This window comes from Dipodomys spectabilis, unplaced genomic scaffold (genome assembly GCF_019054845.1).
Source record: "Dipodomys spectabilis isolate Male_0828 unplaced genomic scaffold, ASM1905484v1 ptg000039l, whole genome shotgun sequence".
NCBI lineage: Eukaryota > Metazoa > Chordata > Mammalia > Rodentia > Heteromyidae > Dipodomys > Dipodomys spectabilis.
In genome coordinates, this window is record NW_024870716.1 from 7,390,580 (window position 1) to 7,400,000 (window position 9,421).

The 9,421-nt window shown below is 40.0% G+C and overlaps 1 protein-coding gene across 1 annotated transcript in view; it reads left to right on the top strand.

Annotated features, from left to right (window-relative positions):
- LOC122106201 (golgin subfamily A member 6-like protein 22) overlaps positions 1–9,421 on the top strand; it is a gene marked incomplete at its 3' end in the record, with an annotated part of 37,197 nt that overhangs the window by 25,292 nt on the left and 2,484 nt on the right. The gene's annotated exons all lie outside the window — the stretch shown is intronic.

A 9,421-nucleotide genomic window follows, 5' to 3' on the forward strand; every position in this document is an offset into this window, starting at 1 on the left:
TGGCTTTCTCAGAATTTCATGGTTCAGGAGCCAAGTAACATGAAGAAAGGTAGAGATTTATCTCTGGGCAAGATAAGGCTATTAATATTGTAACTATGGGAACAACAGTTCATAAAAAATATTGTGAAGACACAGACTTCTCCATGAGTGAAACCTTCTATGTTCACACCCTTTCTAGGTGTGGTGTGTCTTCTCATGTTTCTTACAAAATCAAATTACTAAATATAAATAATGCTTTCAAGGTGTAGGCCACAGATCTCACACTAAGACTGAAGCATGGTTTCCATTGTCCAAAAGTCACATTTCTGTAGTAGTCCTTATGAAACACATACTCATTTAATCACTGCCTTCAGATGTAGCATATTCATCAACTGTTTGCTAAATGGCAACTCCTTTATAAATTCTAAAAATAAGTAATACCTTAACCCTCCGTGGGAATTTTTCAAAAGACATAATTTATCATTCCGTGTATGTCTTCTTTCCTTTATAGGAATGGTTTAAACCTGAAAATTGGAATCTAAAGTTTCTTTATCTCCATTGAGAACGAGAATTGGTGTGTGTCCGTGTGTGTCTGTGTGTGTGCATGCACACGCATGTGCCAGTCCTGGAGCTTGAACTCAGAGTCTGGGCACTGTCCTTGAGCTTTTTTTGTTCAAGGCTAGCACTCTACCACTTGAACCACAGCTTCGCTTTCTGATTTTTGTTGCTAAATTGGAAATAAGAGTCTTTGTGGACTTTATTGCTCAGACTGGCTTCAAACCAAAGAGCAGTCCTCTGATCTCAGCCTCCTGAGCAGCAAGAATTACAGGCATGAGGAACGAATGCATGGCTGCAATGAGAATTTCTGAGATAGCGTCCTAAACCTAAGAGGTCTTTATCACAAGGAATAGAGGACAAGTCCATGAGGGGATATTTTTGTATTTTCCAAGTTCTGAACTGCTCTACAAATTAATTCCCTATCTATTATCATGCCAATCAGGCTGCAGGCAGAAGCGTCTCCTGTACATAGGAGACACAAAATTCCCTGGGCCCAATTACAATCTATTTGGGTCATCTTGGAATGTAACTTGACATGACAAAGTATAGTTGATTATTATAGGTTGTGATGAAATTGGAAAGGGCTAAATTTATAAGTGCTGAAACTTGATGGAGATATTGAGCTCTTTGGCTTTTGATGGGTGAGTAAAAAATGGAAAGTTAAGAAAAGGAAAAAAATTTCAACAGTGTGAAAGAGAAAGGTAGATGGGGGATTGGAGAAGATATGGGCTGATTTTCCAGTATCATAACAGAAGGCAGATTCAGGTAATCAGACCTGAAAGAAAAATCATTTTGAGGTGTTGAGTGAGAGCAGAGAGCAAAGGACTTCGAAGTTTTGTGACACAAATGGAACCAGAATAATGACTTCCTTTGCAATAAGCTTTTTTCTTAAGGATTTTTAGCACATATGTAAAATTTATATGCTAGATGTGAGATGGTAATTGGAATAGAAAGAAACTGAGCTTCTGGGATTTCATAATCAGATTGTTCTTTCTTAATTTCCAGATAATAGTTAGAACAAGGAACTAACTGTCTATAGAAGTATGTAACTGTCTATAGAGGAAAGGTAATCAAACTCAAAGAAATATAACTGTTTTCTCTGACTATCACAAATAGGTTTGTTTTGTGTTAGTACTAGGGCTTGAACTCAGGGCCTGCTGCTTTCACTTGGCTTTTATTTTGCTCAAGGCTGGTTCTCTACCACTTGAGCCACAGCTTCACTTTTGGCTTTTTGGTGGCTAATTGGTGATAAGAGTCTCATGGACATTTTTGCCTAGGCTGGTTTTGAACTCCAATCTTCAGATCTTAGCCTATTAGTTGCTAGTATTACAAATGTCAGGTATACATACAGTGCTTGGCTTGAAATGACAGCCTAGTGGAAGCACTAACAATGTTTCTAAAGCTTATTAAATAGACAGGTGTACACTCAATGTCACCTCCAGGCCTGACTAGGTCCTACTGCCAAACTTAACCACAGTCTTATTTTACCACTCTTTCTTAATGACTACCTAGGAAGTACTTGATATTTATATTGTTTTATATGTATGACTTCATGCTGTGGTTAACTTGGTTTTACAGTTGAGATCAGAAGAAAGTGAGAATAAGAAATATGACACTTGATACTTATTCTAGCCTTTGAAGTATTTAATACATTTTTTTGGGGGGTCTGGTTGTGGGGCCTGAACTCTGGGCCTGGGCACTGTCCCTCAGCTCTTCAGCTCAAGGCTAGCGCTCTACCACTTGAGCTACAGCGCCACTTCCAGCTTTTTTCTTTTTGTTTACGTGGTGCTGAGGAATCGAACCCAGGGCCTCAGGCATGCAAGGCAAGTGCTCTACCTCTGAGCCACCTTCCTAGTCCCTTAATACATTTTTTAAAAAAGATTCTGATGAGGTGGATGTCAGTGACTCACACCTGTAATCCTAGCTACTCTAGAGGCTGAGATCTGAGGGTTGAACTGTGAAGCCAGTCTGGGCAGGGAAGTTTGTAAACTCATCTCCAATTAACCACTAAAAAGCTGGAAATGGAGCTGTGGCTAGCCTTGAGCAGAAAAAGCTAAGGGACAGTACCCCTGCACTGAGTTCAAGCACAATTACTGGCAAAAATAAATAAATAAAACAAAACAAGGACTCTGATGGATGAGCTAAAAGAAATATGGAGATATGATAAAATATAGAGTTGAATGACAAAGTCATTCTTGTTGCTGGGTGATGGCAGGTCCAGGTAGGATGCATTAAAAGGAGGAGGGTGAAAATGTTGAAGGGATAACACAGCTCAAGATGCATTGTGTGGGGTTGGAAGCATGGCTCAGTTGGTAGAGTACAAGCCAATAAGCTTGAGAGTCAGGTACTGAGTTTGAGTCCCCATCTTGGAACTTAAAAGAAAAACAAAAGATGCTTTGTATACATAAACTGCTTTGTATACATAAACTGCAAAAACATTCCATATGTATCTTACAAAATTAAGAGGATAAAAGTATTTTTCAAGTTCTATTTAATTTTCAGCCTTTTCTGTTCTTTCTAGAATAGTGTCACGGTCTTTATTCCTTACATCTTTTCTACCGTGAGCAGGTAGAAGGAAGTGAGCATGGACCTGCTTCCTGTTTGGCCTTATGCTTAGGGAGATAGGGCTGAGCTGCTGCTCATGGGGTATAACATTTGGCATGAATATGTGTTGTTTGCACACCGATTCTGTTTTCCAGGCAAAAAGCCCAGTTTCATTTACATTTTTTTGTTTATTATTTCTCAAGCATTCCACAAGGCTCTTCAGCTGGCAGCTTTTAGAATACAACTGCATTGGACTTATGAGTCCTTAAAGGGGAAAATGTCATTTTTAAGACAACAAACCAAAGTCTAGCAGGAAATAGAATGTTTATGCTGAGTCTTTTGTACTGACTCATTCACTCGGTCACCAGAACATTTGTTGTGGAAGGAAGAACTGCCCTCACTGGGGAAAGGACCCTTTCTGAGGTTCACATTTGCACAAACTGTCTTGTCTTGGAATAATAAAAATAAAGGGAAATGATAAAAGACTGGGTAGAGGAGCCATCAGAACTACTTTTCACTTATTTACCTGGTTCAACTCAGTATTTTTGCAGTATTTGGGGGGTAGTTACTTTGGCTTAGGTGATTTACATCAAACTAATATGCTCCCTATAATAATGCACAGGAAGTGTATGGGTATAGGTGTGTGAGAGAGAGACAGAAATAGAGGGCTAGGAGGGAGAAGGAGAGGTAAGAAGAGAGACACAGAAATAGAAAGCGTGAGAGAAAAGGTGAAGAGTGAGAGAGCGAGAGAGCCAAAGAGGGACAGAAAACGAGGGAGAAAGAGACAAAAGCAAAGAAAGAAAGAACATCAGATTTTCTCTTTTCATGCATATAGATTACCTAAATAAGAGGCAAACTGAATGATGTGAATCTTAAAGATCCTATTTACACAAAGATGGCTCCTCTACCACCAATTACCAGCAAGGAGGCACTTTTTTTTTCTCATGGTTCACTTTCATTTTATATTTTAAAAATTGTTTCTATATTTATGCCACTGTAAAAGACACTACTGTGGATGTCAACATGTTTATTTTTATTGTTAGGTTTATTGTTATGTTTATTTTATTGTACAGAGAGGTTACACTTCCACAAGTCAGGTATGAGTACAATGCCTGTTGATTGACATTTCCTCTTCTATCCCTGCCCTCAAGCTACATGGTTCAATTTTTTATATATGTTGGATATAATGACTGCATTTACTCACTTTCCCTTTAGGCCAAAGGGTGTGACAATCACTGAGCCTTTTGACCAGAAAAAAAAGGCTTCTATTAAAGACAGGCTTCCTGGAAAGCACTGTTCTGTCTGCAGCAGATCTGTGAATGGAATGATGGCTGCAGGTAAGGCAGGCAGGGGCATAACTACTCAGAAATCTCATCTTTCAACATGGAGCATGATTTTTAGTTCATGACTCTTTCTCCTTCCTTCCTTCTTCCCTTACTTTCTTTCTTCTTTCTTCTCCCTCCCTCCCTCCCTCCCTCCCTCCCTCCCTCCCTCCCTTCCTCCCTCCCTCCCTCCCTTCCTCATTCATTCATTCTTGTGCCAGTTCTAGGGCTTGAACTGGGGACCTGGGTGTTGTTCCTGAGAGTCTTTGCTCAAGCTACCACTCTAACACTTGAGCCACAGCTCTACTTTCAGCTTTTTTTGGTAGTTAATTGGAGATAAGAGTCTCAGGGAATTTTTAATGGGGGCTGGCTTCCAACAGCAATCTTCAGATCTCAGCCTCCTGGGTAGCTAGGATTATAGGCGTGAGCCCGGGGCTCCCAGCTTCCTGCTCTTAGCTCTTTCTTTTCCTTATTACCCATTAAGTCTGAAATGGTAAGACAATATCCTTCTGAGTGCCTTTAGCGTAGCCTTATAAAAATTTGTTGGTCCTTGGGCGTGTTCATGTGCCAGTACCAAGCTGTTTTTATAAATACGGCTTTATAATAGAGTTTGAAGTTTGGTACTGGTATTCCTCCAGCACTCATTTTCCTGCTAAGGATTGTTTTTGCTGTGCAGGGTCATATTATTCCATATGAATTTTGGGATTGCTTCTATTTCACTGAAGTATGTTGTTGGGATTTTGCATTGATTTGTAGATAGCCTTTAGTAGTACTGCCATTGTCTCAATGTTAATCCTCCCAATCCAGGAGCATGGGAAATTTTTTCACGTCCTAAAATTTGCTTTAATTTCTTTTTTCGGGTTTTTAAATTTTCATCATAGAGGTCTTTGACCTCTTTGGTTAATTCCTAGATTGGTCTTTTGAGGCTATTACAAAAGGAGTTGCATTTCTGACTTCAGCCTCACTCTTATTGTTGGCATACAGAAAAGGTACTGATTTTGTGGGTTAGTTTTTTTTTTTTTGGGGGGGGGAGGGATCTGGTCGTGGGGCCTGAACTCTGGGCCTGGGCACTTCCCTCAGCTCTTCAGCTCAAAGCTAGTGTGCTACCACTTGAGCCATAGCACCACTTCCGGCTTTTTTTTTCTACTTATGTGGTGCTGAGGAATCGAACCCAGGACTTCATGCATGCAAGGCAAGCACTCTACCACTGAGCCATCTTCCCAGCCCTGTGGGTTAGTTTTATACCCTGCTACTTTGCCAAAATTTTGAATCCGTTCAAGTAACTTGGGAGAGGAGTCTATGGACAATACAGGATGATGGTATCTGAAAAGAGGAAGAGGTTTACTTCTTCTTTCCTATTTGGATCCCCTTTATGTTTGTCTCTTGCCTTTTTTTTTCTTTTTTCTTTCTTCTTCTTCTTCTTCTTTTTTTTTTTTTTTTTTGTTGGTAGTGGGTCCTGAAGTCTGGGCCTGGGTGCTGTCTCTCAGCTCTTCAGTGCAAGGCTAGTGCTTTACCACTTGAGCCACAGCACCACTTCACTTCCAGTTTTTTCTGCATATTTGGTGCTGAGGAATGGAACCCAGGGCCTCACGCATGCAAGGTGAGCACTCTACCACTGAGCCACATTCCCAGCCCTGTCTCTTGCCTTATTGATCTGGCTAGGAATTCCAAATGATCCCACAGACCTATGGCCACCTAACCTTTCATAAGGGAGCCAAAATCATCAGATGGAAAAAAAGACTGCCTCTTCAATAAATGGTGCTGGAAGAATTGGCTATACATGTGTAAAAAACTGAAGTCAGATCCTTATATATCACCTTGAAACAGAATCAAATCCAAATAGATCAAAGACCTCGAGGTAAGAGCAGATACCCTGAAAATATTACAGGAAGGGTTAGAGGCTATGTTAGGGTTCCTTGACACAGATCCATTAACATAACAAATCAAAAAAAGGTTGGATAAAGGGTATCAGATTAAACTACAGAACTTCTGCATGGCAAAGGGACATGGCTAGCAAAATAAACAGCCCACAGATTGGGAGAAGATATTCACTATACAACAGACTAGGACCATATATCAAAAATATTGCTTACAACCCCCTAATAACAAATCCTGGAAGAAACAACCACCCAATTAATAAGTGGGCTAAAGAATTACATAGAGACTTCTCTGGAGGGGAAATAAGAATAGCCAATAGACACATGAAGAAATTTTCAAAATTTTGAGCCATAAAAGAAGTGCAAATTAAAACTACATAGAGATTCTACCTTACCCCAGATAGAATGGCCATTATCAAGAAAATAAATAACAGATGCTGGAGGGGAAGTAGCCAAAAGGGAACACTACTACAGTGCTGGTAGAAATGTAAGTTTGTTCAACCATTCTGGAAAGCAGTATGGAGATTCCTCAAAAGACTACACATAGAGCTCCCCTATGATCCAGCAATACCACTCCTGGGTATTTACCCAAATGACCACAAATAAGGCCACACTAAAGCTACCAGAACAACTATGTTCACTGCAGCATTATTTAACATAGCTATCTTTTATCTAAGGTCAAGAATATTTTACTTTTTATTGTTTAATTTTATCATAGTACTAGTAAGAAAAATCTCAAATGCTCTTTTCCATATTAAATTTTTAACTCATAAGTATTTCATTTCTTTTTTTCTGTTTCTAGTGTGGTATTTCTTGCTTATGATACTCATTAATATGTTTTCTCACATTTACTATATGCTTGTATACTCCTAATTAAAGCCCATTATAAATCTGATGAAGAAAATAATTTAGTTAGTTGCATTTTTAATTGCCTTTGTTATTATTTACTATGAAAATTTCATCCATAGATCACAGAAAAAAGGTCAAATAATTTGTAAAAACATGTGGATTGTATAGTAAAGAATCTATTTCAAAGGAAGAAAATCTACATCATAGTCCAAAACATTGGCTCATTCTTCTTCTCTTTATTTAAAGTTTATTTTCTTAAGCTTGTATTATTCTCATTAGTCATCTTTCGAGTGAGGTACATTCAGGTTCAGGCTGGAAACAGATCAAATCAGCTGAGTTCCAGGCTGGAAAGAGAATGAGCATGTGCCTTTTAAGAAATGGACTTGTGGCCAGGTGCTGGTGGCTCATGCCTGTAATCCTAGTTACTCAGGAGGATGAGATCTGAGGATTGTGGTTCAAAGCCAGCCTGGGCAGAAAAGTCTATGAGACTCATCTCTAATGACCATCAGAAAACCAGAAGTGGTGCAGTGGCTCAAGTGGTAGAGCACTAGCAAGCATGAACCATGAGCTGAAGAGCCCAAGGACAGTACCAAGTTCAAGACCCACTATTGACGAAAAAGACAACAAACAAAAAACAAAAACTAGACTTGTGTATTTGACATACATTGAAGACTTTTCACACTGTTAAACATGGATGCTTAGTGGAAAGTCTCTCTGTGAAACAAACACATCAAATGTCCACCTATCAATAGGCAGGTTCCATCTAGTCTCAGAGAAGAAATTAAAATATCCTGAGTAACTGAAGCTGGATATGCTTGATATACTCCAAGGGGATGTTGTCCAATAGCTCAATTGCTTCTTGAGGGTGTGCCCACCCTCAAGAGACAGACCATTGCCAACCCATCACAAGAACATTACCTCCTCCTCTTCTTTGGAATCCCAGATTATAAATGCAGCATTAATATGTAGCTATGACAGGCTAACGCAGTACAGTGTTCCAATTCTTGGGGCAAATGTGAAACACAGGCGACTTCCTCACGCTCCTAGATACATGACAAAAGGGTGAATGAGTGAAAAACAGTAATGGAATAATTCCTGACAGGGGCTGAGGCAAGTATGGGGCCCAGGTCCCCCTTTACTCAGAGAAGCCTTCAGATGGGGCCCCCCATCTCTTCCATGAGAGTCACTGGCTCTAATGCAAACACTGGCCCTCCTGTCACTCTGAGCAACCACAGCTCCATGTGCACATATTGTTTTCAGGTAGAACCTTGTGCCAGGTAAACCCCTTTGACATCCCAACAAAGTCTGGGCATTTCCAGTGTTAATCTAGAAATTTCCATCAGGAGGCACAATGGGCAGAGCTTCTATTCTTTATATATTTGCCTTCAAGAACAATTGGGAGAATTCCAGGCTATATGGAAATTTCTAGAAATATTATGGGTTCCACAATTCAAATAGTCTAAAGAATTCTCGAGGAGTTTAGGGGATTCAACACTAAGATCAGAAATAAGTGATGGTGGGTTCAAATGTCCTAAACTTACTGTATACTAAAGTTAACAGTGACGTTTATGCAATGCAGATTCCTGAACCATGTTTCCTGGTTTACATCCCATAGCTCTGAAGGTGGGACTAAGAATCTGAGTTTTTAATGACCATTCCAAAATGATCTTAATGCAAGTGGGTAATTTAACACAGAAAAACCAAAAGCAAACAAAACCCTGCTTTAGAGAACAAGTGCTGCATAATTCCAGAGCATATGAATTTAACATGAGGGCCTGAATTCCCATCTCAACACCAGACAGACACATACCCTAGACTGAGGGTATGGAAACATGAGCAATTAGACTAATGTGTTCTGATGAACATCTATATCCAAGATGACATCCTTGGGATATTATTATAATTTTTCCCATTGCCGTGAATTTAAACTCAGGTCACTGCATTTGGTAAGCAAGCAAGCAATACTTAAACTACTTTGCCGGCACTTTCTCTTACTTGCTACCTGTATCGGGTGAGGGAAACATGATCCTCCTACTTTGTTTTCCACTTCAGGTAGGATGACAATCTCTTGCCCCGGCACCAAGGTATTTCCTTGAAATGGTCTTTCACAGATTTTTGAACTTGAGATAGCCACAAATCACAATCCTTTCTAAGCAAGCTCCCAAAAGGGGGGGGGGGGAGGAGGAGGAGGAGCAGGAGCAGGAGGAGCAGGAGCAGGAGGAGCAGGAGCAGGAGGAGCAGGAGCAGGAGCAGGAGGAGGAGGAGCAGGAGCAGGAGGAGCAGGAAGAGCAG